The sequence below is a fragment of the Heterocephalus glaber genome, unplaced genomic scaffold, assembly GCF_053883595.1.
Source record: "Heterocephalus glaber isolate CG9 unplaced genomic scaffold, H.glaber_assembly_v1.0 deba00001472, whole genome shotgun sequence".
In the NCBI taxonomy this organism is placed as follows: domain Eukaryota; kingdom Metazoa; phylum Chordata; class Mammalia; order Rodentia; family Bathyergidae; genus Heterocephalus; species Heterocephalus glaber.
In genome coordinates this window covers 69,532,261-69,550,459 of record NW_028258315.1, presented here as the reverse complement: position 1 = coordinate 69,550,459, position 18,199 = coordinate 69,532,261, and the positions used below count along the sequence as shown (strand labels likewise).

The following is an 18,199-nucleotide window of genomic DNA, read 5'->3' as shown; positions in this document are numbered from 1 at the left end:
TTCTGGGTCCTTCTCTATATGGTGTCAGAGTCTTTGCCTGTCTATGTGGCCTCTCCAGTGGGATAGTCTGCCTAACAAAGTAGTTCTGGGGTCCCAAGAGTTAGACCTGGAACTTGATGACCCAGCCCAGGTTCATGAACAAGGGAACACCAAGAAATGCAAGTTACTGGGAGCTACCACAGTAACAGACTACTGCTGTGACAGACAGACTTGAATTCAAATCATTTCTTAGCTTACTAGCTATATGGTCTTAGCTTAATCTTTTTTTCTTTTCTTTCTTTCTTTTTTTTTTTTTCAGTCTCAAGGATTGAACCCAAGGCCTTCATACTGAGCTACATTCCTGACCTTTTTTATTTTTTAAATTAGGGACAGGGTCTTGCTAGTCTCTAAGTTGCTAGTCTCTCAGCCTCCCAGAGTGCTAGGATTACAGGCATGTACCACCTCACCAGGCTCTTGGCTTAATTTCTTTCTTTTTTTTTTGGTACAAGGGATCAAACTCGGGATCTTGCGCTTGCGGTGGCACCACTGAGCTAAATCCCTGGCCCTCTTGGCTTAATTTCTTAACTTCTCTGAGTTGCTATTTTCTTGCTTATCTGTAAAATTAGTAGGACATAATTCCTCTAGGCAAGATCATTCTGTGCATTGAACTGTGAATTTTGCCTGGCACCATTGCTGCATGGAGTTTCATGGAAGGGCCTGAAACACTTTAGGAAGATGTACAAACTATAAACCTGACAGAACATAAATTCCTGGCAACCTCAAAAAAATCTTCAGGTTGGCTTGGACTTCCAAGGAATCAGAAGTTAGGGCCAGTGGAGATCTAGGGGCAAGAGCTAGTTTTAAAAAAGAAAAAATATATATTGTTGAGACATACAGAATTTCTTCTTTCTTTTCCATCTTGGCTTTTTTTCTTCTCTTTATCAACCTCTGGGCTTGACTTTAAATCTACTCTTTCTCTTCTTATTGCTTATTGGATAATTTCTTCCCCTAATAACTCTTTATCCTATCCAAAAGCCTGAAGCTTCAAGAAGCCCTTCCTGTGTCCTTCTACCTTCCTCTTGGGAAAATTCATTGTATAAAATGTACTTATTCCTATTACAGCCCACTAAAGTGGAGGTGAGGGATCACGAACACTTGTGCCAGGACCTGTCTCACGAAACAACCTGCCCTATCTTTAAGACTATTTTTACTTAGGAATTGATGGCAGAACTGCCAACTACTACCTCATGACTAGCTTTATAGTAACTCCTGCTACTCGCCAATCCAAGCTCCCTCAAGTACCCCAAGTGCCAATGAAATTTCTTTCAGAACTTGTGTAGATTTCTCTGTCCTAATAAAACTCCAACTTTTCTTTTGTTCTGTAGACATACCTGAGGCCACCCTGGCCTGTGCATGGGTGAATGGGTTGCAGTCCTCTTCTTTATTACCAAATAAAAGTTCCCTTACTAGAGACTGGTGTCTGCACCTTGTATTTGTCTTTGACTCTCTCTAGAAGAGAAATCTCTTTAAGCCCAGTCTCCATAACTGGTCACCACCAAATCAGAAGAAAGCAGAATTCACACTCCACAGGAGATCCCTAGAACAGTGTCTTTCCTCCTGACCTCCTGCCTTGTCACTTCCACTATGAGTCCCCTCTCCATGAACTGTTTGAGGCTCCCTCAAACTAAAGAGATTTGTGTGCAAGTGACCTTTAACCCACTGAGAATCCTCCCACAGTCTGTGCTAATCTTCTTACGTGTTAATATTTAGCATAACCTTATACTACCTAGGTGCCTCTAAGGGCAGCTATCTGAACTTTTATCAGCAAAACATTTTAAAATGTTTCCTGCTTTTTCCCTTTGCTTTTATCATTGTTTGTTTGATGTTGTTTTGTTTGTTTGCTTTGAGCTGAGGGTTTTTTTTACTTTTATTAGTACATGTTTGCAGTACATAATCATTACATTCATTGTAGGGGATTGGTACATAACACATTTCAATTCCCTTTTTCCCCCTCTCTCCTCCCCCTTTTATTTTTCCAGCGTCATAGTCATATATTTATCTTATAAGACCTTATAAAGTTAATTATCATATATACAGATTGAAAACCAGATTAATTAGGCCAATGAATAAAACATGTAAGAAAATTGTACTAAATCACAGTAAACTTTTAGGTACTGTACATTGTCTGCACTGGATTATTACAATATCTTTTTTTCTCCTCTTTTTTTCTATTATCAGTCTTTTATTTCATCAGATAGATAGATTGAAAAAGATGAGAGAGAGAGAGAGATATTTATATAAGAGAAACCATGCAATATTTAAGTTCATGTGTTGTGTGTCTGAGTACTTCACTTAACATTTTGGTCTCAAGATGTATACATTTTCCTACAAATGACTCAAGTTTATCCTTTATGGCAGAGTAGTACTCTATTGTGTATAAATACCACATGATTTTTATCCATTCATCTGTTGATGGGCATATAGGCTGGTTCCATGATTTAGCTATTACGAATTGCACTGCTATAAACATACATTGGTATACATGTCACTGTGGTATGATGTCTTTAACTCTTTTGGGAAGATACTAGAAGGGGAATATCTGGGTCAAAGGGAATTCCTTTTTTTTTTTTTTTAGCAAAACATTTATTGGTACATTTTAGATATATATAATGATAACATTGATCATAGGGAATTTGTACCAGTACGTGATGTATCTTGCTGCTTCTTTTTTCCCCATTCCCCCCTCCTTTATGTACAAAAATTTTGTTTCCATTTTTCCCTTCAATTTTCTCTCTGTTTTTCTTGTTCCTTCTTTCCTTTCCCCCTCCCTGCTCCCTTGTTCCCCTTCTCTCAAATGGAATTTGTTTTAGTTTTTTGAGGAGTCGCCATAATGATTTCCATAGTGGTTGTATGTTTACAGTCCCCCTAACAATGGAGAAGGGTTCCATTTTCCGCACAGCCTCACTAACATTTGTTATTGGTTGATTTCTTGATGATAGCCATTCTTTCTGGGGTGAGATGGAATCTCAGTGTTGTTTTAATTTACATTTCTTCAATAACCAGCAAAGTAGAACATTTTTTCATGTATTTATTGGCCATTTGTATTTCTTCATATGAAAAGTGTCTGTTCTTTTCAAGCTCGGGTCTTATTTTGCTGCCCAGGCTAGCCTAGAACTCCTGGGCTCAAGCAATCCTTCTATCTCAGCCTCCCAAGTAGCTGGGACTATGGGCACACCAGCACACCCTGCCCCTCTGCTTTCTAAGTGAAGATTCCTGGTCTAAAAAGGGTAATAGAAATGACATATATACATGGATATTTATTGTGGAAATTGGCTCACAGCTAATAGAGACCAAGATGTCCCATGATCTGCTGCCTGCTGTCAGAAGAGCTGATGAGTCTGAAGGCCTAAGAACCAGGTACTCTGATGTATGAGGAGAGGAAAAGATGGATGCCCCAGCCTAAGGAGAGAGAGAAGTTATCTTTCCTTTGCCTTCTGGTTCCTTTTAGACCTTTGATGGATTGGCTAATGCCTGCCAACATCATTGAGGATGGATCCTCTTTATTCATTTTACTTGTTCAGGTGATAATCTCTGCTGGAAACACTGTCACAGACACCCTAGAAACAATGTTTTACCAGCTATCTAGGCATCCCTTAGCCCAGTCAAGTTGACACATAAAATTAACCGAAACACTTAGCAAGGAAATCCTACTAAGTAGTGTGAAAGAGAAGTAATAGGTGATCCACATCTTCCTATAGCTCCCAAAGCCAGCAAACAGTTTTTCCAGCTATCTCTGAGTAGCAAAAAGCCTGACTTTGGGGTCAGACATAACTGTGTTCTGATCTACTTTCCACTTGCTGTGTGGTCTAAGTCATTTAACCTCTCTATCCCACTTTCCTCATTTAAAAAAAGGGGTGATTGGTGGGGCGCTCCGCCCGCGGAGAACATGGACGAGGACGGGCTCCCCCTCATGGGGTCGGGCATAGACCTGACCAAGATGCCGGCGATCCAGCAGAAGAGGATGGTGGCGTTTCTAAACCAGTTCGTGGTGCACACCTTGCAGTTCCTCAACCGCTTTGCCACGGTGTGTGAGGAGAAACTGGCAAACCTCTCTCTTCGGATCCAACAAATTGAAACAACTCTCAATATTTTAGATGCAAAGCTGTCGTCCATTCCGGGCCTGGATGAGGTGACGTTTCAAGCATCTTCCTTAAGTGTCACCAGCGTCCCAGACAGACCCCATTCCGAAGCCGCTTCGGAGCAGGCGCAGAACAATACACAAGACTCTAGAGCACAGGAAAGTGAAGTGTCATCAGAAAACACCGTAACTGTGGCCGAGGACCCCAGATATGCCAGATATCTCAAAATGGTTCACGTGGGAGTTCCGGTGATGGCAATAAGAAACAAAATGATATCAGAAGGACTAGACCCAGATCTGCTTGAGAGGCCGGACGCACCCGTGCCTGACGGCGGCAGCGAGAGGACCATGGGAGAGAGCTCCGACAGCGAGTCCTTCAGCGACAGCCGCAGCATGTGAGCACCTCCCCTGGGTCTGAACTCTTTCTCCATCCAGAGGCGTCGAATGGCCTTGTGTCTGCCACCATGCTTCCGCTATGTTACAATGAAGCATTTATAACCTCCCAGTGCCTCTCGTTACCAAAGCAAAGGGCTCTGAAATGAAAAACAGAAGAACCTGAACTGCAGTGAGTGCCTCAGTACCAAGATGGGGTGTTCGGGGTCGGAGTGGCTCCCCAACATGGAGTTCCTGTGAGTTTGGAGATCAGAAATAGACTCATTGCAAAAAATAAATGAATTATACAATTTTTTTTAAAAAAGGGATGAGATAATAAGTCTTCACTGAATTATCCAGATTAGGTGCCACTGTGAATCTGATGGCCTAGCAGAGGGCCTGCCACATTGCTGGCTTCCCAGAGTGGTACCATGTCTTACTTTTGCAGGGGTGGAATCTGGAGAATTGAGCAACCATCAGTTGTCTTCAGCTTTTCCACCTTCAGAGTGAGGAGGTGGCTGTGTTTGCACAACTCCAGAGTTAATGAGCAGCCGTGTCAGCAGATGTGCTGCCTGTGTTCTCGGCTTTGATGGGCATACTTGAGCCACTCTGGGCAAAATGAAGTAATGCTTTGGAAGCACAAAGAGAAGACCTTTCTCATTTGTTGTCACACCCTCTAATGTCTAGGTGTCTTTCACAATGTGTTTTCTATCATTAAGTTCATGTGACACCCTTCTCCCAGATTCTTCTCAAATAGCAAAAAATGAAAACATTTCACAGTTTTTACAGGTTAAAGTCCATTTTCTTCTTACAGAGAAGCATTTTCTTTGGGTCTGTGTGCTCCATCCCTAAGCCTCTGGCTTTTCCAGACTTCCTAATTAAGCTATCATACTTGCAAATCCTTTAAAGGATTTGTTCTATTTACTTTAAATTACTTCAAAATAACTACAGACAGATCTGCAGACAAGCAGAAGATAGAACTACCCAAATTTTTTCTCTGGGTTTTTGCCTGTTAGACTCTTAGAGTTTACACTCACATCTTGTTTAAATTTTACTGATGATTCAACAGAAGCTGCTACCAGCAAAACCAATTGTTTTGTGCCTGAGAACACCCTCGTGCTGACCTGATTTTTTGTGATGATGCAACAACTTGATTTCTGGAGGTGAAACAGCTTTCCTTCTCTAGATACTTGGGAAAACTTAGAGCAATCATATATTTCTTTGGTTTATTAAGTAAGATCTTCAAATTTATATCTCCTTACTTGTAAAACTGGTTCCTAACCCAGGTCTGGTGGTTCACACCTGTAATCCTAGCACTCTGGGAAGTTGAGGCAGGAAGACCACAAGTTCAAGCCCAGCCTTGACAATTTAGCAACCTAGGGAGACCCTGTCTCAAAATAAACAATTTTAAAAAGTGGTGGGGATGTAGCTCAATGTGAAGGCCCTGGGTTCAATCCCCATTACAAAAAAAAAAAGATGGAATCATTTTAAATATGTAAAAACAGACCATATCTTGAGCACAGTCCTTTTCACTTAGCAAAAATAAAACAAAATTTAGCAAAATTCTTGAACTACAATTGTTACAATTTCTAACTTATGGCGCTCAAATTGGGCAATGGAAGATGTAGAGTGTAAAGCTACTTTAAAACATATGGAAAAAGCCGGGTGTGGTGGGGCAAGCCTGTAATCCCAGCACTTGGAAGGCTGAGGCATGGGGATTGCTGCAAATTTGAGGCTGGCCTGGGCTACATAGGGAGTTCAAGGCCAACCTGAACTACATAGTGCAACCCTGTCTCAAAACAAAAATAAAAACAAAAGTGGAAATAAATGAAGTAATGCTTACAGTGATAGGGGAAATCAAAGATGATGCCTAAATGTCTTATTTCACTATCCAAAAATGTGTACTCACCAACCTGACAGTATTCAGACACCTCCTAAATTCAAGTTAAGAATTTTGTTTGTGTGTTTTGTTTTGTTTGATTTTACCTTGAAGCTATGTAACACTAATTAGTGTAGAGTGTTTTACATTTAGGAAACAAAGATAGGCCATGAGATAGGCTAGTTAAGTGCAGAAAAATTTGATGAAGAAAAATGTAAACAAAAGCAACATCTATGTAAGTCTGTTTTTCTCCAGACTCCACATACTCAAGCAATGTTGATGAAATTCAGCACAACAGGGAAATAAAGGCAAGACATAATTTCACTAGATTCTTTAAGGCCCTTACTGTCAACCCTCAGGTGCTCCTCCACCTTCCATTTTTTATGATTTCTCAGTATATTAACTTGTTAAAGGATTTAAGAGTTAATTGTCAATGTTTATTTAGCTTGTTTTCTTTAAGTGCTAAGTGTTTATGCAGGCACTACATGCGCATCTGGCTGGGATGTTATGAAAGAAATTTTTGAACTGGGACAATGTTTGAACTAACATAATACAAATTTCCCCCTGATTTCAAGTTTCAGCAAAAGCCTGTTACTAGAATGGTGTTGGGGTTTGTTTGGGTTTTTTTCAGTGCTGAAGATCCAACCCAGTCCTCGCACATGCTAACCCTGGCCCCTGTCTGGGATTTTTTTTTTTTCTATACCCATAGCCCTTGGCATTTCAGTTGAGAGTACATCCCATATCATGTGCAAAGGCCCTGTGATGGAAGGATGGTACATATGAGGTCATGAGGAGAAAGAAAGCCAAGGGATAGATAGAGGATAGGCCATAAAAATTGTTGCTAACCATGTCAAGAGCTATGTGTCTATCCTAAGAGCAACAGATTTATTGATGCTCAACATCCATGATGCCCTTTAGTATGACCGGAGAAGATAAAGAGCTAAAAACTATATCCCTAGACACAGTTAGTACTCAATGTAATCTAAATTCTGGCATTCTGATTCACTCACGTGAGAGATCTGGAAGGTGGAGATGAAGCAAGTCCACATGCAACTGTTTCTGCAGTTTCTGCAGCTGAGAGTGGTCAGGAGATTGAATAGGAAGTTCTCTGGTGTCCAGAGGTCTGATATTCTCAGAGTGTGAGGCTTTTCATTTTTATTATTATTAATTATTATTGTTATTGTTATTCATTGCAGATATAGCAGGGTCAGCATCACTGTGGAATCAGTAAGTATAGCAGTAACAATGCCCTCATCCTCAAAGTGCTTCTATGATCATATATTATGGAGCCCACAGTTGTAGTAGCAGCTCCCTGTTTCTGTCTGATAGAGATAACTGTTCTGTCGGTAGCCAATCCTATCACGCTCTGAGAATCACTCCTGGAGGTACCACTTGTACCACTTGTACCCCACCCCTTCCAACAGCTTTGTAAACACTTAATTACTGTATCAAATCTTATTTTGCTTGAAAGACCCATAGGTATGTTTTATTCAAATGAGCCCTCAAATAAAAATGCAAAATTCTGAGGAGTCAGAGGGATAGCCCTACATTAGAGTGCTTGCCTAACATGTAAATTTATCTAGAAATGTAATGTCAAATCAATATTATTGGGCCGGGGATTTAGCTCAGTGGTTCCAGCGCCTGCCTCGAAAGTGCAAGGTCCCGAGTTCGATCCCCAGTACCAAAAAAAAAATCAATATTATTATCTAATATACAGTCCATATTATAAATTCCCAGATTGCTCAGTCACATCCTTTATAGTAATCTCCATCCATGGTCCAATCCAAGATCACAAATTTCAGCCTCTTAATCCACAACAGTTCTTCAGCTTTTTTCTTTTTTGTTTTGTATTTTTTAGTACATATTTGTGATACATAATACATTCATTGTGGGGATTTGGTACATGTGCATATCACATTTTAATTATTTGTACTTCCTCTTTACTTTTTTTTTTCTTGAGACAGTCTCACTATGTAGTTCAGTCCAGCCTCAAACTCAAAGTGATCCTCCTGCCTTAGCCTCTCAAGGGCTGGGATTGGAGGCATGCACTACCACGCCCCTCTTTGCTTTTTAAAATCTTTTAGAACCTTAACTTTTTTTTTTTTTTTTGGTCCTGGGGATCAAACTCGGGTCCTTGTGCTGGCGAGGCAGGTGGTGGAACCACTGAGCTAAATCCCTGGCCCTAGAACCTTAACACTTTTGAAAAGCACAAGCCAGTTGTTTTGTTCCTTGTTGAAAGGCAGAGAATCTTAATACAATCACTCTATTTTCTCTGGGGCCCCATTTACAAATATATATATGATTACCAAAAAAACAAACAAACAAACATATATATGAAGGACTCTTTTATTTCCTAAAAAGACCATTTATTGAGGCACCTAATATTTATTGGGTATCTAATCTATTCCAGGCACTGTGTTAGATGCTGGAGACCATGATCAAAACAGATAAGTAGTGCTCCTTCCAGCTGTTAATATAGAGTACTAGGTAAGGGTCTCTGGTCACAAGAAAGACAAGATACTCTAGCAGATGTAAACAAAAATGGGAATTTATTGTGGAAGCTGCTACTGGAAGAGTTAAACACCCAGCCCTGGACAGGGCAGGACCAGGGATTCATGGGCCTTGCCTTAGGGTGATGATATCATTATGGTGACTCAGCCCCAACAAGTCCCAACTGTCCTGAAATTCATGTCTGAAGTCACTAGGAGAGAGAATATAATAGGCTCAACTTGGGTGAGATGTCTGTCCCTGCCTGTTCCAATCAACTACTGCCAGAATGGTGGGCTCATATGATTTAAATATGCCCAAGGGGGTGCCGGGATTTAGCTCAGTGGTTTCACTGCCTGCTGCACAAGCACAAAGACCAGAGTTCAATCTCTGGTACCAAAAAAAAAAAAAAATGCCCAAGGGGGACTGTTCCCAGCAACTGTCTATTCTCCTAAGAGATTCTGTGAATAGACCAGAGCAAATACTCCAGTTAGTTTCTATATTATATACTCCTAACACTTAAATAGGTTGAAGTTTGGTATTAAAAATATTTAAGGGCTGAGAATATGGATGTAACTCAGTTTTAGAACGCTGTAGCATGCACAAGGACCTGTGTTCAATACTCAGGGTGGGGGATGACTATCTGCTATTGCACAGGAACTGACTATTCGGAAGTAATGATGGCAATAGCCCAGAATGGGCCTTAGAAGGACACCTGCTGAACTGGGCATTAATCCTTTAGTTATTAGATCATAAGGAGATATGAGACATTGATGGGAAAAGCCAAGGTAGCCTTGGAGAGGTGGGCTTTGGAAATTTTTCTAGGAGTTCAGGTGTCCTAGAAGTAGACTCTCAGATGACTATTAATGTGGAGGTGATTTATAGTGAAATGTTCCTAAGGAAGATCATTAAGAAAGTACTAGGAATGGAATTAATATGAGAAAATGAAAAAATGGAAACAAAGTCTTTGTAAATAGGGAGGGATGGAGGGGTTGAAGGGAGGGCAGGGGAAGGGGAAAAAAATAAGAACCAAGAGAGTATGTAAAGGTGCATATCTCCAATGATGAATGTCATTATATTGTAGACCTAAAATGTACCAATAAAAGGATATACAAAAAAAAAAAAAAAAAGGGCTAGGAGGGGAAGAAAACCAGTCAAAGATACCATAGTAGAGTTCTTCAAAGAAACAAAAACAAGGGCCGGGGATTTAGCTCAGTGGTTTTGCTGCCTGCTGCGCAAGTGCAAGGACTGGAGTTCAATCCCCAGTACCAAAAAAAATAGAACAAAAGAAACAGAAACAATAAGATGCAGTTATAGATATACATATAAAGAGAGAGATAAATATTTATTATAAGGAATTAGTTCATGCCATTATAGAAGCTGAGAACACCTATCATCTGCTTTCTGCAAACTGGAGACCCAAGAGAATCAGTGGTATATTTCAAGTCCAAAGTCCTGAGCACCAGGAGAACTGATAGTATAAATCCAGTCAAAGAGAAGAAGACTGGCAGAAAAACTCAGCTATATAAAAGAAATGAATTCTTTCTTCCATGTTTTTGTTCTGTTCAGACCCTTAAAGGATTTGATGATGCCACCCTCTTGGGGAGGGCCATATGCTTTACTTAGCCTGTAAACTCAAATGCTAATCTCATCCAGAAATACCTTCACAGACACACCCCAAATAATTCCAAATATCTGGGCACCCCATGTCCTAGTCAAGTTTTCATTTTGAACCATCATGTTGCCATCTCGGGCCATGTCCCACAGAGACTTCTTTTAGCTTGATCCTGCAGCAGAGCTCTGGAATATAAGCTGTCTCAGAGTTCTCCCAGCCAGAGGCTAGGGAGTTAAACTATCATATCTCGGGACCTGTTAGTCATTGTTTAAATCCCACAGTGAACAACAATGTAAGTCCTCAAGCACTTCTGGTTTTCTGTACCTGTGGCTGAACAGCTCTAGAAGCCAAAGGGCAGCCCTCCTAAGAAGAAGAGCTTCTGAAGACCTCTACTTGCTGGCTATTGGAGATGAAGCCACCAAGAAGGTGGAGGATGGAGCACTGACATTGTCTGTGCCAGTGGGATTGGGACAGTGGCTATATATCAAGAGTTTCAACATTTTAACAACCATTACAGCCAAACCAGTGTGTGCCAGCTGGATGTCAACCCTGAATATGAGGCAGTAAAGAGTACAACAACCAGAGAACTGAATAGTGATCCAGTCTCTTCAACCAAGTAGCTGTATGACAGTGGACAGTCACAGTCGTTTAAGGCATTAATCTCCTTAACTATAAAACAAAGAATTGGAGGGAGATAATTTCACCTCTGATGTTCTGTAGATAATTTCTCCTCTAATAACATTGAGGATTGTCTTCCTTGTGTCTAGATCATGACTATATTTTTATATTCAGTGTGAAACAATGCACATAGTGGATACTTGGCTTGTTAAAAATCTGTTTCTAGAATCTAATCCCACCTTTCTCTTCACTAATCTCTATTAGGGAATAGAGATCCCTCCCCATGGTGGAAAATAGTGTCAGCTTCCCAAAGGGCCCAGGTGCCCCCTGATCAACTGCAACAAGGCAGAGAACCTGAACAATCTGTTGTAGAGTTCAAACTTTGGAGTAAATAACATCTGTTGGTGGAGATGGTTTGGAGGTTGTTCTTCATAGGTAGTAGTGGCTCGCTGGCTAAACTGTTCTAAAGTTTAGCCTCCACTGGTGTTCTGGTATCCAGCCCCCTGAAGCCCTATAGGTTATATCTTATCCATGCTTGGCCATATAGGCTTGATTCCCCTGATACCTTCCTCCTATACTCCCTTTCTGTTTAGGTACTTTATACTATTTGCAATCAAGAACTCAGGTTGGTACAAATAGAAACTCACAGGTAAATAATATACTTAATAATTTTAAAAGTGGTACATTAGTGGGCCATTTGTTTGAAAAACATTAGATCCTATTTTCACTCCTATATTGTTGGTCAAGAGTTGTTGACATGTCTTTCCATGTCCAAGGGTAGTGGCCTTGAAGGCTGGGACTGTGGCTCCACTAGAGAAAATTCATGTCCACCAGAGACTCTTGCACAGATTAGCTTTTCACTGATGAGCAATGAATAAAAAGATAACATATCACAATATAGACAGAGAAAATAGAAAATTTGCATGCAATTTTTTTGTGTGGTACCAGGAATTGAACTCAGGACCTTGTGCTTGCCAGGCAGGTGTGGAGCCACTGAGCTATATCCCCAGTCCTGAATGCAATTTTCGTATAATTTTTTCTGAAATTTTTATATACAAGTACCTAAACAGAAACAGTGTTACTGCAAGAAATTTTTCCAAAATATTGGTAAAACATTCTTCTATGTACCTTTTCTTTGTCTAGCTCTTTACCTAGTAATATTTTGCTTTCTTATGTACAGTGACCTGGTTTCTAAGCACAAGGCTGAGTTTCCCATGGCTGTTGTCTCAGATGATCTTTATGAGGAATTTTCTTTTGTTCCTGTGGATAAAGCATCTTAATAACTATAGTGTCAGAATCTAAAGCAGCTAGAATTCAATACCCTAAGCGGTCTTCCATCATCCCAACTCTAACAGGATCCAAAAAAAACATTCCAAATAGATGAAAACCCATGAGCTTTGAAAACACACAACAAAGATACTGTAAAAGAAAAAAACTGTGAAACGTGCACCCAGCAAGAGAAAAGTTTCTGCTTACATTTTGTTATGATCATAAAAGATGAATTCATTACTACTTAAGACATCTTCTGTAAAATCAAAATGACAGCATCCTTGGAGAGACAGTTGCCGGGTAACTCAGACCAGAAGGTTGTCTTTAGAGTTCTCTGGAATCATGTGTGTCTATTTCGGTTTTTCTGTTGAGCTCATTTCCTTCCCTATAATCCAATAACTGAACAATCTGAGGAGAAAAATTATTCTCAGAAGAAAGCTCTTTTCATCTGGAAGATATTTTTATGAAGAAGTACAGCTGTTTTCACAGAGCTGAATCACTCTATTTTCAGGGCTGTTGCAGGAACATATAAGAAAAGAAAGAAAAATTCCAACTGAGAAGAGATTTCAGATGGAGATGTATATTTTGAAGTGGAAAGCCAGATACTGGCTTTCTAAGAAAAGAACCTGGCTCAGCATCTATGTAAGATCAAAACAGTTTACACTAGTAAGAGAAGCTTTTTAACCTCTCACCTCTTCACTGAGCTACTGGTATCAATCACATAATACATTTTTTGTCATAAAGTTACAGAAACATAGTTGTGTCAAACACACATTTATTCTTTAGAATATTTCTAAGATGAATTATTAATTTTAATTGTATGACTTTTATTATATTAGTGAGTGCTTAACAGGAAAATCACAAAAGTGAAGTATTGCATTTTTAATATTTATTGTTTATAAAAAAGCATCAGAATTTTCAACATCAACTTTTTTTGGTGTACAAAGTCTAAAAAAAAAAAAGAAAGAAATTCCTATGTGACAATGAAAACACCAATAGCACTCTACACACCTAAGCAGTCTTCACACAGGACAAAGCACATTCCATACACACATATCACTTACACTGACAGCACATGTGTTTTGCTTTCCTGGAATTTTTTTTTTTTTTTGGTACTGGGGATCGAACTCTGGACCTTGCACTTTCAAGGCAGGCGCCAGAACCACTGAGCTAAATCCCCAGCCCTTTCCTGGAATTTTTATAGGACATATTTGACATCTCACTGGTCTTGCTGTTTTGTCAGGAAGTTCTTATTATATTATACAATGTGTAGTTAACAGGAACATAAAATATCAATCAAATAAAGTATTAAATTATTGATATGTATTGTGTGTTTAGAATAAACATCAATATTTTCACATCAGCTGTGTACTTACTTACAAAACCTAAAAGATAACATCAGAAATAAATTCCTATATGAAAATAACAAAAGAACTCTACAAAAAAATAATCTTTACTTCAATTATAACACCTACATAAGATATCAGTAAAATAAAAGATTAAATGTGTAATGAGTGCTTAGAATAGACAACAACATTTTCACATCAGCTGTTTACTTGCTTACGTAACATAAAAGATAGCATCAGAAATAAAAACCTATGTAAAAAAAGAAAAAAAACCTATGCAAACTACACTGAAAATACTAATAGAACTCTACAACAAAAATGATCTTTGCTTCAATTATCACACTCAAGGCAGTCTTCACACATGACAGCTGCTGCATATTACATGCGTAAGTCTTGCTTACACTGACAGCACAAGTGCTTAGCTTCCTTTCTTTTTTTTTTTTTTAGTACCTGAGATTGAACTTGGGTCCTTGCATTTCTGCAGCAGGTGGCAAAACCACTGAGCTAAATCCCCAGCCCTTAGCTTCCTTTCTTATGTGGCAGGCCATTCTTGTCACCTCTCTTCTCTTCCTGTTTTGTCAGAAGCTTCCTACTACATTGTACAATGTGCACTTATCAGGAAAATAAGATATCAATAAAATAAAATATAAAATGTGTAATGAGTACTTAGAATAGACATCAGCATTTTCACATTGGCTATTTACTTGCTTACAACACCTAAGAGATAACATCAGAAATGAAAACCTACGTGAACTGCAATTGAAACACAAAGTCTACTACAGAAATAATCTTTGCTTCAACTGTCACATCCAAGGAAGTCTTCACACATGACAACTGCCTGTTCCATGCACACATCTCACACTGACAGCACATGTGCTTAGCTTTCCTTTCCTATGTTGTAGGCCATTCTTGTCACCTCTCTTCTTGTTTTGTCAGGAGCTTCTATGTTGTAGAATGTGCACTTAGCAGGGAAATCAGATACCAATAAAATAAAATATCAAATGTATGAGGAGTGCTTAAGATAGATATCAACTTTTTTTTTGACAAGGTCTCACTATGTATCCCAGGCTGGCTTCAAATGCATGACAATCCTCCTGCCTCAGCCTCCCAAGTGCTAGGATTGACATCAGTATTGTCACATCAGCTGTTTACTTGCTGCCAAAATATTACTGTTTTCTTCATCATCTAAATCAAGGAGGTCTACATTCCCTGTACCTATATCAGTCAATTCTTGCTCCATTTCACTGTCATAGGAACTTTGGCTCATATGGCCAACATCAAAGTTGTCATCATCATCATATACCTACACCACTCTTCTGATATGAAAACATATATTTTATCATAATGAATTATCTTCATCATCCATGCATGAGTAATCTGATGATTCACTTTTGACCTCCTCCAAAACTTGCATATCTGGTTTTTCATGTGCCATTGTACTGAATTGGGCTATTTCTACCATAAAAATCAAAAGAAAATTTTTTGAAAAACAAATCATAGAGTGGTATGGATGTATTATACCCTCTGTGATGCAAAACCTGTTAGAGCATCATATAGGTGAAAATTCCAGTTTGACACTTTTGCACATGTGCACAGACCTTGCCATTTGTCATAACAAATGGGTAAACACAAAGATTGCTTCTTGTATCCCTTAGAAAAAGGTACTGAGATGCACAGCAGGCTACTATTATGCTAAAGTAAAAATTTACAGTAGAAAAGGGTTGTGTTTGTGGAACCCAGTGTTATGCTCATAGGGCTCTAGACGGTGGATTTTAGGAGAGCTATTAGGTAAGTTGGCCTTCTCCAAGATTAGAAGCCCTAAGTCTACCTCTTCTGAATTAGTGATCCAGTCCCAGAAATTATTTTTCTTTCTGCACTTAGAAAAGGCAGCTAACTACATTTACTTGTGATTCATTTGATTATAAGCAAGAGAACTTGAGTTAGAAAGTCTTGCGCAAAGGATATTTACTAAAGGATTTGGGAAACTCATAAAAGGCTTACAAAACAACTTGAAAATGGAAAGGAACCAAAACTTTAGCACTTAAGAGTAAAGAAGCACAAAAAAGTCCAAAGGAGTCTGTACTGAGATAAATGAGTTTCATGAGCCATTCTGTCTTCGTATTACTCGCTCATGACCCATAATCCCTGGAGAGGATATCAAATGGGCTGAGATAAGCCACATGCCTAGTCCAGCTGTACCTGGACAGTAAGAGGAAGACCCTAGGGGATGGAGTCTCCAGGAACCCTGTTAGCTTCCATGATGGAAAGACAGATACCTAGATTTATAGTCATATCGATACTATCTACAACAGGGTAGGGGGTATTTCCCAAAAGAATTTCTGGCTTCATCTGTGCTTCTTGGACCTTAATGACTGGCTCTTGGTAAACTGAGCCAATGGGAAGTAGTGGTAGGAGACTGGAGAGTTGGAGTGAGAGATAAGACAGGATATTTCTCCTTCCTACACTCTGCTTTGAGCAGCTGTCCTCCTGCTAAGCCATCTCAACTGGTTGTTGCTTCTTCCTATCATGGCATTTGCTAACACTTCCTTTTCCCTCTGGCCTTCTGGTTATGGAGGTGGTAGTAGCTTCCTGAAGTTGCTAATCTTAGGGTTGCTTCCCCTTCCCAGGTTATCCTTCTGGGTTTTCTAACCCAGAGGTTGTCAGTCTCAACACTATTGACATTTTGGACTAAATAATTTGGTGTGTGCATGGGGGGTTGTCTATGTATTATAAAATGATTGGCAACATAGCTAACAAAATCCATCCACTAGATACCAGTAGTTACTAGATACTCAATTGTGGCAAGAAAAATATCTCTATTCATTGTCAAATGTTCCCTTGGGGAGCAAAATCATCCCAACTCAAAACTACAGTTCTAACCCCTTTACAACTGTACCATATTTTTTCTACTAAATAATCTGGAGAGGGCTTTACTTTTCTAACTTGAAGCAGACAGATTCACAAGTTTATAAATGACAATGTCTAAATTTGATCTCTGAGAGAGAGAGAGAGAGCTGGGCTCAAACTTGTGATCCTCCTGCCTCAGCCTCCGAGAGTATAAGACATTAATATAATAACCATATTATTTGGAAATATACAACCAATAAAATAATAACCAAGTAAAAGTATGGAATACAATTGTAGGATTGGAAGGCAAAGAGAGATTTTTGTGAACATTTCAGTATTATTTTGTTTTTTTAAATTTACACACGTATACCTCATAAAAATAAAATATTAGAGCAGATCTTGTGGCACATGCCTGTAATCCCAGAATTCTGGGAGGCTGAAATAGGAGGATTGTAAATTCTAGTCTATCCTAGGCAGCTTAGTGACTTAGTGAGACCTTGTCTCAAAATTTTAAAATTAAAATTATGAAAGGGCTGGGAATGTAACTCAGTATGAAGGCCCTGAGTTCAATCACCAGTATTGCAAAAACAGAAACAAATTAGAGAAAGAACACATGAATGATTAAACATTCTATTACTAAACAGAAAGCTTCAGAGAGAGCCTCAAAATTCTTTTAAGAGATTAAAGAAGGGCCTAATGTGTTTTTAATATCATCTAAACCATATTCTCTTATACTTTTACCCAGAGGCAAAAGTGGCAGTGATCTAGCTTGAATTACACTTATTTGTTTTGCAAGATAACTCTAGGCTGCTTTCTCCCTGTTGGTTCTGGGTGGACAAGTGACTTACCTGGTTAAAACGATGTAGTAGTCAAAGATCGGTAAAAAACAATATGGAAAAGATTATGCAAATATTTAACTAACATTAGAGTCCTTGGGTGTGCATGGGGTGTGTTCTCCATAAACAAAGTGAGGAAAGTAGAGTTCAGATCTAACTTGGCTGACTTGTGTCAATGTTCCTTATGCTATTAGCACACCTTTCCACAATCTCCATTCACTCCATCTTCCACACACTAGAATCTCTGTCACTAGCTCTAATTTATCTTTGTCTCCTCCCACCATAGCAACTGAAACCAAGTCTTCAGATTGAATTCTTTTTTTTTTTTTTTTTTGGTACCAGGGATCGAACTCAGGACCTTGTGGTTGCAAGGCAGTCAGCGGCACCACTGAGCTAAATCCCCGGCGCTCAGATTGAATTATTGATTTGCTTGATTGGCTAGTTATGATTGCTTTGGACTGTTTTGGAAATGTATCCATCTGATATACTGTGTAACTAAGTGACAGAAGATAATTGTGTTCATTGCCCCCAGAACATAAGCAGATAGAAATGACTGCGCAAGCGCAAGGACCCGAGTTCGATCTCTGGTACCAAAAAAAAATTCAAAAAAAAAAAAAAAGAAGAAGATAGAAATGTATGCATGTGTATGTAAATATATATAAATCACAGATTTTTTACATATCTACCTATATTTATATATTAAGTACATACATATGTTTTTATACATTAATATTACTATATTTATCTACATGTATGTAGGTTTTTGTGATTTAAAAAGTAATACATGCTAATTATGAAAGCTAAATGATACCA

General features: G+C 39.0%; 1 long non-coding RNA gene and 1 pseudogene across 1 annotated transcript in view; both read left to right on the top strand.

Annotated features, from left to right (window-relative positions):
* The window catches only part of LOC147826397 (uncharacterized), a 111,865-nt gene that overhangs the window by 34,648 nt on the left and 59,018 nt on the right, over window positions 1-18,199 (top strand). The gene's annotated exons all lie outside the window — the stretch shown is intronic.
* Window positions 3,901-6,052, top strand: LOC101708948 (WASH complex subunit 3 pseudogene; annotated as a pseudogene).